Below are 12,444 nucleotides of genomic sequence, written 5' to 3'. Positions count from 1 at the left end.
CCTCAAGCTCTCTTTCACATTTTTCACTGTGTAACAAGGGTCAATGACTTTTTCTGTAAAGGGCCAGACTAAATAAATATATAAATAAATTTAGGGAAAGAGTGCAAGTAGGGGAGGGGCAGAGAGAGAGAGAGGGAGAAAGGGAGAGAAGAAGAATCCCAAGCAGGCTCTGCATTGCCAGTGCAGAGCCCAATAAGGGGCTTGAACCCACAAACTGTGAGATCATGACCTGAGCCGAAATCAAGAGTCAGTTGCTTAACTGAGTCACCCAGGCACCCCCAGACAATATACATTTTAAAGTTTGATGATCACTACTGTTTCTGTTGCACATTCTTTTCAGTGTTTTTTACAGTTCCTTAAAAATTCAAAAACTATTCTTGACTCACAAGTTATACAAAAACAAGGTATGGGATATTGTTTGCCAATCCCTGCTATAACTTGTACAGTTTAATGATTGTATGCAATAGTGTTAGCCAGCCAATTAGGTTAATATTTACATTCTCATTTTTATCTTCTAAGACTCTCTTATAGGTCATGTGGACTATCAAAAATGATTTGTTTATAATGATTAAGTTTTTAAAAACAATTATTGTACATTCAATTAGATGATATTACAGACATGCCTACTTAGAAATATCGAGGTTACATAATCTGATTAAGTCCTAATGGAATGGTAAACATGAAAATTGTTAGATTTTAGAATGCAACACAGAAATGTTAATTGAATGATTGATTTACTGCCCATATGATCAATGTGAAGACGCCATAATAATCTTTCAGAAAGCCAATCTTTTTTTCTTAATGCTCCTGCAGTTAACTCTCTAAATTTAAATCTGATGATGTTATTTGCATGTGTGAAAACCATCAATAGCTCTCACATTCTTATTTGATCAGTTTAAAAATCTTTAGCAGAGCATTCAAAGTTTTTTATAACATGACCCAGCATTCATTTCTGGGCCAAGTTTTGGCATATTTCTATATTTTAACCAAGGTAAATTTACTATTATTTCATAATGCTAAGCTCTCCCTGTAGTGATGATTTCTTTGCTCATGGTTTTTCTTCATCTTGGAGTGTTCTTTCTTCTTCCCATAAATTTGTAGCAAACAAATATTCGTGATTCAATTATGTCCTCATAAGTAAGTAAATTGAATAAGTAATATTGGGCTTTTTCTACAATAGAAAAAATTGTTCAAGAGATTATTAATATACCAGTACTGTGATGAAATGGCTAAGTTAGCCATCTGGGTTGTATACTCTAAGAGAACTATTAAACAAAATGCCAGCTCATCTGCTCTAATGCTTGTTAGTTTTCCCATTATTCAGTTCATTGGATTGTAATTTTATGTCAAATACCACACAATAAAATTATATTTGTTTTGTAGAAGGGTGTACTTGAAAGCACTGATGATTGTTACTTGTGAACATCAACTATTTTTACAAATTAATTAGCTAGCTGTCACTGAGCAATTAATAAGACACTGTTGCATTTTAAGAATTGGAAATACCAACTGTTTGAGGATATTGCTCCATGGGAAAAAAAATCCAAAGGTACTTCATTCTGGAACCATAAGTGGGAGAGGATCATGAGGCACTGGAGGGAGGACAGGCAAGGAAGAGTTTTCAGTTGGCTCTTGTATCATAACCAAAATATGCATTTTTGATTCATTAATATGCAATTCAACAAGTAAATGAGTCTTCATTTCAATGAAGATAATTGTTTAAAAGTAGATTTTCATTGTTACATCAAAGTATTGAAAATTTCAAGTTGGCAGATATGGCTTTGGGAGAGGGTTGGTGAAGAAAAGTTACTTACAAACTAGTAAAGAAAGTGGATTCCATTGGGTGTATCTGGGTGACTCAGTTGGTTGAGTGTCTGACTTCAGCTCAGGTCATGATTTCATGGTTTGTGAATTCAAGTCCTACATTGCGCTTGCTGCTAACAGTGCACAGCCCGCTTCAGATCCTCTTCCCCTCTGCCCCCGCCCCTCCCCAGGCTGTCTGAAAAGTAAACTTTTAAAAAAAAAAGAAAGTGGGTTCAATTGAAAAGAGCCACTCTCGGGGCGCCTGGGTGGCTCAGTCAGTTAAGCGTCCGACTTCGGCTCAGGTCATGATCTCGCGGTTCGTGAGTTCAAGCCCCGCGTCAGGCTCTGTGCTGATGGCTCAGAGCCTGGAGCCTGTTTCAGATTCTGTGTCTCCCTCTCTCTCTGACCCTCCCCCATTCATGCTCTGTCTCTCTCTGTTTCAAAAATAAATAAACGTTAAAAAAATTGAAAAAAAAAAAAGAAAAAAGAGCCACTCTCACTTCTCTTCTTAAACTCTATGGTTTTTTCAGTTAAAGCCTACAGAAATGTTTTTTTTTCTACCTTATCTGTTTTTTTGTAGTGGATAAAAGGTCTCACAAGACAGTTGGGAGAATGTAGAGATCTGAAGGCTACTGGCTGTGCAGCTAATAAGGAAAACAGAATAAGGACTTGAAGTTCAGTAATATCATTTTCCACCATGCATGACTTCAAATACATCACAGAGAGCAGTTGCTATGAGTAATCACACTCTTAATGATGCTTTTTGTACTAAAATAAGAAGTCTTGTCAGAGATTTTAACCTTAAGTTTCATTGTGTGTCTCTTAGAAGTCATGTATATTTTCCTAATTTGTTACTTGCCATATGCAAGCAATAATATTTTATATTTTGAGTTATTCTGAGAAAAAATTTCTCACTCTGTTTTCCTAGGAATAATGAAAATGAATTCAGATTTCTAATATTTGTCTGTGGAAGATCTATGGGTAAATGCTGTGTAAATGCCCTACAAGAAGCTGAGGAAATGTCAGTAAGTATGACTAGATCTATAATACATACTTGTTAATTAGAGTTTGCATGTGATCATGGTATTACATACAACGATATCCATATTCTATCAGTTAGAATTAATACAGTCTGTTTTTCCTAATTAAATTGAGAAACCTCCATATTCTATTGCTTAGAATTAATACATTATGATATAAATTTTTTTCAACATTTATTTATTTTTGGGACAGAGAGAGACAGAGCATGAACGGGGGAGGGGCAGAGAAAGAGGGAGACACAGAATCGGAAACAGGCTCCAGGCTCCGAGCCATCAGCCCAGAGCCTGACGCGGGGCTCGAACTCACGTCACGAGATCGCGACCTGGCTGAAGTCGGACACTTAACCGACTGCGCCACCCAGGCGCCCCTAAATTTTTTTTAAAGAATTCAATTTTGTTACTCTTAGGAGTATAGCAAAGTCAAAAATTCTTAACAATGTTTTTGTAGTACTCTGTCTTTGAAATATTATATAAATAAGTTGGGATTCATAGAATTTATATTTTATGTAAATATAATCTGAAGTGCTTTAGAGATAAAAAGAATATTTTTTTGAGGTGAAAATATTCAACTTTATTTTTTGTGACTTTTTTTAAAATATGAAATTTATTGTCAAATTGGTTCCATACAACACATAGTGCTCATCCCAACATCCCAACAGGTGCCCTCCTCAATACCCATCACCCACCCCCCCATCAACCCTCAGTTTGTTCTCAGTTTTTAAGAGTCTCTTATGGTTTGCCTCCCTCCCTCTCTAACTTCTTTTTTTCCCCTTCCCCTCCCCGATGGTCTTCTGTTAAGTTTCTCAGGATCCATGTAAGGGTGAAAATATATGGTATCTGTCTTTCTCTGTATGGCTTATTTCACTTAGCATAACACTCTCCTGTTCCATCCACATTGCTACAAAGGGCCATATTTCATTCTTTCTCATTGCCACGTAGTATTCCATTGTGTACATAAACCACAATTTCTTCATCTGTTCGTCAGTTGATGGACATTTAGGCTCTTTCCATAATTTGGCTATTGTTGAAAGTGCTGCTATAAATGTTGGGGTACAGGTGCCCCTATGCATCAGTATTCCTGAATCCCTTGGGTAAATTCCTAGCAGTGCTACTGCGGGGTCATAGGGTAAGTCTATTTTTAATTTTTTGAGGCACCTCCACACTGTTTTCCAGAGTGGCTGCACCAGTTTGCATTGCCACCAACAGTGCAAGAGGGTTCCCGTTTCTCCACATTCTCTCCAGTATCTATAGTCTCCTATTCATGTTTTCTGCCCATTTCCTCACTGGATTATTTTTTTGGGGGGGGTGTGGGGTTTGATGAGCTCTTTATAGATTTTGGATACTAGCCATTTGTCTGATATGTCATTTGCAAATATCTTTTCCCATTCCATTGGTTGCCTTTTAGTTTTCTTGATTGATTCCTTTGCAGTGCAGAAGCTTTTTATCATCATGAGGTCCCAATAGTTCATTTTTGTTTTTAATTCCCTTGCCTTCAGGGATATGTCAAGTAAGAAATTGCTGCAGCTGAGGTCAGAGAGGTTTTTTCCTAAGATTTTGATGGTTTCCTGTCTCACATTCAGGTCCTTTATCCATTTTGAGTTTATTTTTGTGAATGGTGTAAGAAAGTGGTCTAGTTTTGTTCTTTTGCATGTTGGTGTCCAGTTCTCTCAGCACCATTTGTTAAAAAGACTGTCTTTTTTCCGTTGGATGTTCTTTTCTGCTTTGTCAAAGATTAGTTGGCCATACTTTAGTGGGTCTAGTTCTGGGGTTTCTATTCTATTCCATTGGTCTATGTGTCTTTTTTTGTGCCAATACCATGCTGTCTTGATGATGACAGCTTTGTAGTAAAGGCTAAAGTCTGGGATTGTGATGCCTCCTGCTTTGGTCTTCTTCAAAATTACTTTGGCTATTTGGGGTCTTTTGTGGTTCCATATAAATTTTAGGATTGCTTGTTCTAGTTTCGAGAAGAATGCTGGTGCAATTTTGATTGGGATGAATTGAATGTGTAGATAGCTTTGGGTAGTATTGACATTTTAACAATATTTATTCTTCCAATCCATGAACACGGAATGTTTTTCCATTTCTGTGTCTTCTTCAATTTCCTTCATAAGCTTTCTATAGTTTTCAGCATACAGATCTTTTACATCTTTGGTTAGATTTACTCCTAGGTATTTTATGCTTCTTGGTGCAATTGTGAATGGGATCAGTTTCTTTATTTGTCTTTCTGTTGCTTCATTATTAGTATATAAGAATGCAACTGATTTCTGCACACTGACTTTGTATCCTGCAACTTTGCTGAATTCATGTATCAGTTCTAGCAGACTTTTGGTGGAGTCTATTAGATTTTCCATGTATAATATCATGTCACCTGCAAAAAGTGAAAGCTTGACTTCATCTTTTCCAATTTTGATGCCTTTGATTCCCTTTTGTTTTCTGATTGCTGATGCTAGGACTTCAACACTATGTTAAACAACTTCGGTGAGAGTGGACGTCTCTGTCATGTTCCTGAAACAGGGAAAAAGCTCTCAGTTTTTCCCCATTGAGGATGATGTTAGCTGTGGGCTTTTCATAACTGCTTTTTATGATGCTTAAATATAATCCTTCTATCCTGCCTTCTCAAGCGTTTTTATTAAGAAAGAGTGCTGAATTTTGTGAAATGCTTTTTCTGCATTGATTGACAGGATCATATGGTTCTTTTCTTTTCTTTTATTAATGTGACGTATCACATTGATTGATTTGCAAATATTGAACCAGACTTGCAGCCCAGGAATGAATCCCACTTTATCATGGTGAATAATTCTTTTTATATGCTGTTGAATTTGATTTGCTAGTAGTTGTTGAGAATTTTTGCATCCATATTCACCAGGGATATTTGCCTGTGGTTCTTTTTTTTTTTTTTTTTTTTTTTTTGCTGGGTCTCTGTCTGATTTGGGAATCAAAGTAATGCTGGCTTTGTGGAATGAGTCTGGAAGTTTTCCTTCCCTTTCTATTTTTTGGAACAGCTTGAGAAGGAGAGATATTATCTTTGCTTTAAATGTCTGGTAGAATTCCCCAGGGAAGCCATCTGGTCCTGGACTCTTATTTGTTGGGAGATTTTTGATAACTGATTAAATTTCTTTGCTGGTTATGGGTCTGTTCAAGTTTTCTATTGCTTCCTATTTGAGTTTTGGAAGTTTGTGGATGCTTAAGAATTTGTCCATTTCTTCCAGGTTGTCCAGTTTGTTGTCATATAATTTTTAATAGTATTCCCTGATAATTGCTTGTATTTCTGAAGGATTGGTTGTAATAATTCCATTTTCATTCATGATTTTAATTATATTTGGGTCATGTTCCTTTTCTTTTTGAGAACCCTGGCTAGAGGTTTGTCAATTTTATTTATTTTTTCAAAAAACCAACTCTTGGTTTCATTGATCTGCTCTATAGATTTTTTTAGATTCTATATTGTTGATTTTTGCTCTGATCTTTATTATTTCTCTTCTTCTGCTGGGTTTGGGGTGTCTGTGCTATTCTGCTTCTATTTCGTTTAGGTGTGCTGTTAGATTTTGTATTTGGGATTTTTCTTGTTTCTTGAGATAGGCCTGGATTGCAATGTATTTCCCTCTCAGGACTGCCTTCGCTGAATCCCCAAGCATTTGGATTCTTGCATTTTCATTTTTATTTTCATTTATTTCCATATATTTTTAAAATTTCTTCTCTAATTGCCTGGTTGATCCATTCATTCTTCAGTAGGCTGTTCTTTAACATCCATGCTTTTGGAGGTTTTCCAGACTTTTTCCTGTGGTTGATTTCAAGTTTCATAGCATTGTGGTCTGAAAGTGTGCATGGTATGATATCAATTCTTGTATACTTATGAAGGGCTGTTTTGTGACCCAGTATATGATCTATCTTGGATAATATTCTGTGTGCCGTTGAGAAGAAAGTATATTCTGTTGCTTTGGGATGCAGAGTTCTAAATATATTTGTCAAGTCCATCTGATCCAATGTATCATCCAGGGCCCTTGTTTCTTTATTGATTGTGTGTCTAGATGATCTATCCATTGTTGTAAGTGGCGTATTAAAGTCCCCTGCAGTTACCTCATTCTTATCAATAAGGATGCTTATGTTTGTGATTGTTTTATATATTTGGGGGCTCCCATATTCGGCACATGGACATTTATAATTGTTAGCTCTTCCTGAAAGATAGACCCTGTAATTATTACATAATGCCCTTCTTTATCTCTTGTTACAGCCTTTAATTTAAAGTATAGTTTGTCTGATATAAGTATGGCTACTCCAGCTTTCTTTTGACGTCCAGTAGCATGATAGATAGTTCTCCATCCCCTCACTTTCAATCTGGAGGTGTCCTCAGGCCTAAAATGAGTCTCTTGTAGTTAGCAAATAGATGGGTCTTGTTTTTTTTTTTATCCATTCTGATACCGTATGTCTTTTGGTTGGAGCATTTAGTCCCTTTACATTCAGTGTTATGATGGAAAGATATGGGTTTAGAGTCATTGTGATGTCTGTAGGTTTCATGCTTGTAGTGATTTCTCTGGTACTTTGTGGTCCTTGCAACATTTCACTGACAGAGTCCCCATTAGGATCTCTTGTAGGGCTGGTTTAGTGGTGATGAATTCCTTCAGTTTTTGTTTGTTTGGGAGACCTTTATCTCTCCTTCTATTCTGAATGACAGACTTGCTGGATAAAGAATTCTCAGCAGCATATTTTTTCTGTTCATCATATTAACGATTTCCTGCCATTCCTTTCTGGCCTGCCAAGTTTCAGTAGATAAGTCTGCCACTAGTCTTATGGGTCTCCCTTTATATGTTAGAGTGTGTTTATTCCTAGCTGCTTTCAGAATTCTCTCTTTATCCTTGTATTTTGCCAGTTTCACTATGATATGTCATGCAGAAGACTGATTCAAGTTACATCTGAAGGGAGTTCTCTTTGCTTTTTGGATTCCAATGTCTTTTTCCTTCCCCAGATCAGGGAAGTTAGTTCTCAGCTATGATTTGCTCATGTACCCCTTCAGCTCCTTTCTCTCTCTCTTCTTCTGGAATTCCTATGTTACGGATATTGTTCCATTTGATTGCATCAATTAGTTCTCTAATTCTTCCCTCATACTCCTGGATTTTTAAAATCTTCTTCTCAGCTTCCTCTTTTCCATAATTTTATCTTCTAATTTACCTATTTTCCTCTGCCTCTTCATTCCGTGCTAGGTCCACCTCCATTTTATTTTGCACCTCATTTATAGCATTTTTTAGTTCCTCATGACTATTTTTTAGTCCCTTGATCTCTATAGCAATAGATTCTCTCCTGTCCTCTATGATTTTTTTCAAGCCCAGAGATTAATTTATGAATATTATTCTAAATTATTGTTCCTTTATATTGCTTAAATCGGTTTTGATCAGTTCGTTAGCTGTCGCTACTTCCTGGAGTTTCTTTTGAGGAGAATTCTTCTGTTTTGTCACTTTGGGGAGTCCCTGTGGTAGCTCCATAATGCAGGGCACTTCCCCTGTGCTGTCTAGAGAAACATATGTCATTGGGCACGCCCGCAGTCACCTGAAGTATGCCCCTGCCCTTCTTGGGGCCACAGTCAGACTGGTGTGTACCTGAGTGTCTCCCAGGGGTAGGCCTCACTGTGGAGTGGTCCTTGCAACATTTCACTCACAGAATCCCCCTTAGGATATATTATAGGGCTGGTAGTCCTCTCCCAGGGGCAGGACTCACTGTGGAGTGGTGTGGCCCCTGTCTGGGCTGCTTGCACACTGCCAGGCTTGTGGTGCTGCTTCGATAGGATCTGGCCAAGGGCGTATTAGATGGGGTGGATCTGTAATGTATGCAGGGGTGGGAGGGGTCAGCTTAGCTAGCTTTGCCATTGGTGGTGCTCTGCAGGAGGGGCCCTGCAGCAGCAGGAGGGAAGCAGACCCCTAGGAGGGTTGCATCCACAGAAGCACAGCATTGGGCGTTTGCACGGTGCAAGCAAGTTTGGTGACGGGAACTGTTACCTTTGGAATTTTGGGTGGGGGATGGGAGAGGGAAATGGTGCTTTCCAGCGCCTTTGTTCCCTTGCTGAGTTATGTCATTCCAAGGCTTCCCAGGGCTTCCCAACTTTCCCTCCCAGTATCCTCTCGCCCTCTCCACTCTCTGAGAGAAGAACTGTTGACTTTTAACATTCTAGACGTTAAGTCCCACTTACTGTCAGAACTCACAGAGTCCAGCCCCTCTGTTTTTGCAAGCCAGACTTCAGGGGCTCTGCCTTGCCTGGTGGGCTGCCCTTCCACCACCCCGTCTCCCTCCTGCCAGTCCGTGTAGCACACACCGCCTCTCTGCCCTTCCTACCCTCTTCTGTGGGCCTCTTGTCTATGGTTGCTCCAGAGAGTCCATTCTGCTAGTCTTCTGGTGGTTTTCCGGGTTATTTTGGCAGATGTGGGTAGAATCTAAGTGATCAGCAGGATGAGGTGAGCCAGCGTCCTCCTATGCTGCCATCTTCTACAACTGTAGATCTAGACTTTATTTTTAGCTCTCCAGGTTCTGCAGTAGTGTGAGGTCTTGAGCTTGTGAGTGTAATGAATAAATTGGATGGCTGATACATGACTGGCACTTAGTTCAGTGCTCTGTACTTCATGAATGTCGTGAAAACATAGTCGTAACTATACGTAGTTTCAAAAACTGCAGAAAAATATTAGTGCCCCAAGAATACCTCTGGAATTATGATTGATTTGATGACTACCTTTCTACATATTATAAATAATTTTTCCTGTTCTTTAAGACTTTCAGGCATGGTAACATAGAAATGCCTGTAGGAATTATTATACTACACTGTTAACCTTATTAGTCCTTTGCAGTTCACTTCAGTGGTGGATACATTTATGACATATTTTTTTGATAACACAATTTGAGAAGCATTCAGATTGAAAAATAAAATTTGATTCCTTATTGGACTCTAAGGATGATGAAAACTTGCAATACCCACAATACATTGAACTTATTTCAAAAAATTGTACAGGATAGCACTAGGTAACAATATTCAGGTCCTCTGTGTCTTGATATTAGGCTAGAATATATATGATGTGAAATACTGGGGAATGTTTATTGGGTTCATGGGACATTTTTAAGTATCGTCATGTTAAGTAACCAGGATGTATGCTTTCAGTTGCAGCTTTTTTTCTGTCCTTGCAACTTAATGATCCTGTGAATCACTGGATAAAATGTAAATAACAAAGCTGCCCTAGTGGGCTGCTTACCTAATTCCTTTATTCATCCCTCAGCAAAAGCAAGAAGTCATATTTATTTTACTCATTATGAAATCCATGGATGAGGTGGCAAGTGACCTTGCAGAATGTACAGTCAAGGCAAAGTGGCAATGAGTACTTCCTGGCTTTTCGAAGACATATGTAATAGCTCTTGGTCTGTTTTCCTGGGTCACAGATCAATAGAATTTCTTTAAAAGGTGCTGTCTGTTGATTCTACCAACTGGGTAATGGCCATGTAACTTGTTCTAAATAAGAGTGTTTAAGAAGAAAACTAGTTCGGTGGAGGTTTGATTTCAGCAACTGTTCCCAAGCAAAATCATTATTAATTTAAGGATTACTCAGATTTCAAGACCCTTAATCCACATTTTCTTTCATTACCCTCATTAGCTCTTATAGGGGAGCAAAATTTGCCACCCTAAATTGTGCCCCTTTGGTATGCTGATTATATTAAGCTGGTTATTTTTAAGTTTATTTGTTTGTTTAGAGGTCACAGCCCTTGCATGAGCTGGAGAGGAGCAGAGAGAGAGAGAAGGAGAGAGAATGAATCCCAAGTAGGCTTCACACTGTCAGCATAGAGCCTGGTGCAGGGCTTGATCTCACGAAGTGGGAGACCATGAACTGAGCCAAAACCAAGATTTGACCCTTAACCAACTGAGCCACCCAAGAGCCCCCTTAAGCTGGTTATTTTTAAGAAACTGCAGATAAAGGCTGAGGCATAACCAACTTCCACTTCCAACATCTTTTGTTTAGCTGAAGATGGTAGTTAAGGTGATGGCTTTGGTCATTTTGGGGAGTTACTCTGTTTTCCTGGATCTCTTCCCTGTGTATAAGAGGTATACATCTTGTTAAACTTACATTTGTTTTTCTCCTATTAATTTTCCTTGTATCAGTTTAATTATTATGATATTGCTATACCTGTATACCAGAATTAAACAATTAAATAAATAGATTGCAGATGGTGGGAGCCTACTTTCTCACTGTTAGAGTAGGACTTTACAGATAAGCAAGGGAAGGAAATTAGAATGATTTATGTGGTAATTGATGAGAGTCAGAAACATCAGTAGCTCAAGTATAGCTAAATATCGATACAATTTCTATGTAAAACTATAGAAATATTGATAGACTTGTGTGTATGTATGCACTGGTATACATAAATACTTCCTTGCTCTGTTAGCTGACAAGCTTAAAAGTAATAACACCTCAGTGACAAGTAAACCCAGTTTGGGTTTTAATGCTCTTCTTTAATAAGAGGAATGGGGGCTCCTTGGAGAAATAGTTGATCCTAAGACTGGACCAGGTAATATACAATGTGAGTGTGGAACAAATTTTAGTGCCAGAGAGCAAAGAAGTGCTAAAAAAACAACAAAAAAAAAATTGATGACATGATGAAGGTATGTCAAAGAGCACAGAAACCAACTTAAAACTACCCAAGGTCTACAACTGAAACATTTTGAGCAGAAAAATCAATAAGGTAGTATTGGATTATAACCCAAATATAACATAAATATCCATACTGATAGAAATAAATGACTAAATAAATTAATAAATAGGGAGAAAGACAAATCTCCTGTGCCAAATAATTCTAAATAATATATATAGATCCTTTCTTCTCAAAGAAGAGACCATACCTCCCCAGTACTTAAACACATTGTTATTTCCTTCCTAAGAGACTGTATGCAGGAAAAAAAAGTAATAAGTCTACAGTTGAGAATCTTATCAAACACTAACACAGCCAGGTGATCAAGGTCAACTTCAACAGTCATAAATCATGTTGACTGTATTTACACTTGATATGATGTGCTGACAGTGACAATTTACCTCTGTGATCTCCTCCCTGGAACACACTCCTCTAGACTAATTGTAAGAAAAACATCAGACATATTCTAATACAAGGTTTCCTACAAAATAACCTGATTGGTACTTCTCAAAACTGTCAAGGCCTCCAAAACAAGGAAAGTCTAAGGAATTCTCACAGCTAAGAGGTACCTAAGGAAACATGATAACTACATGTAACATGGTATTGTGGATGGACTCCTGGAACAGAAAAAGGACATTGGGTAAAAAATAAAGAAAACTCAGGGTGCCTGGGTGGCTCAGTTGGTTAAGCCTCCAACTCTTGATCTCAGCTCAGGTCATGATCTCATGGTTCTTGAGTTCGAGCCCCACATTGGACTCTGTGCTGCAGCATGGAGCCTGCTTGGAATTCTCTCTCCCGCTCTCTGCCCCTACCCCACTTGTGCTCTCGCTTTCAGTGTCTCTAACAAAATAAATGAATAAACTTTAAAAAATTAATAAAATAAGATAAAATAAAATAAAATAAATAAAACTCAATAAATGGTGACTTAAATTTATAATAATGTTTCAATATT

The sequence above is a fragment of the Prionailurus bengalensis genome, chromosome D3 (assembly GCF_016509475.1).
Source record: "Prionailurus bengalensis isolate Pbe53 chromosome D3, Fcat_Pben_1.1_paternal_pri, whole genome shotgun sequence".
Taxonomy (NCBI): Eukaryota; Metazoa; Chordata; class Mammalia; order Carnivora; family Felidae; genus Prionailurus; species Prionailurus bengalensis.
Note: the sequence above shows the minus strand (reverse complement) of the source record.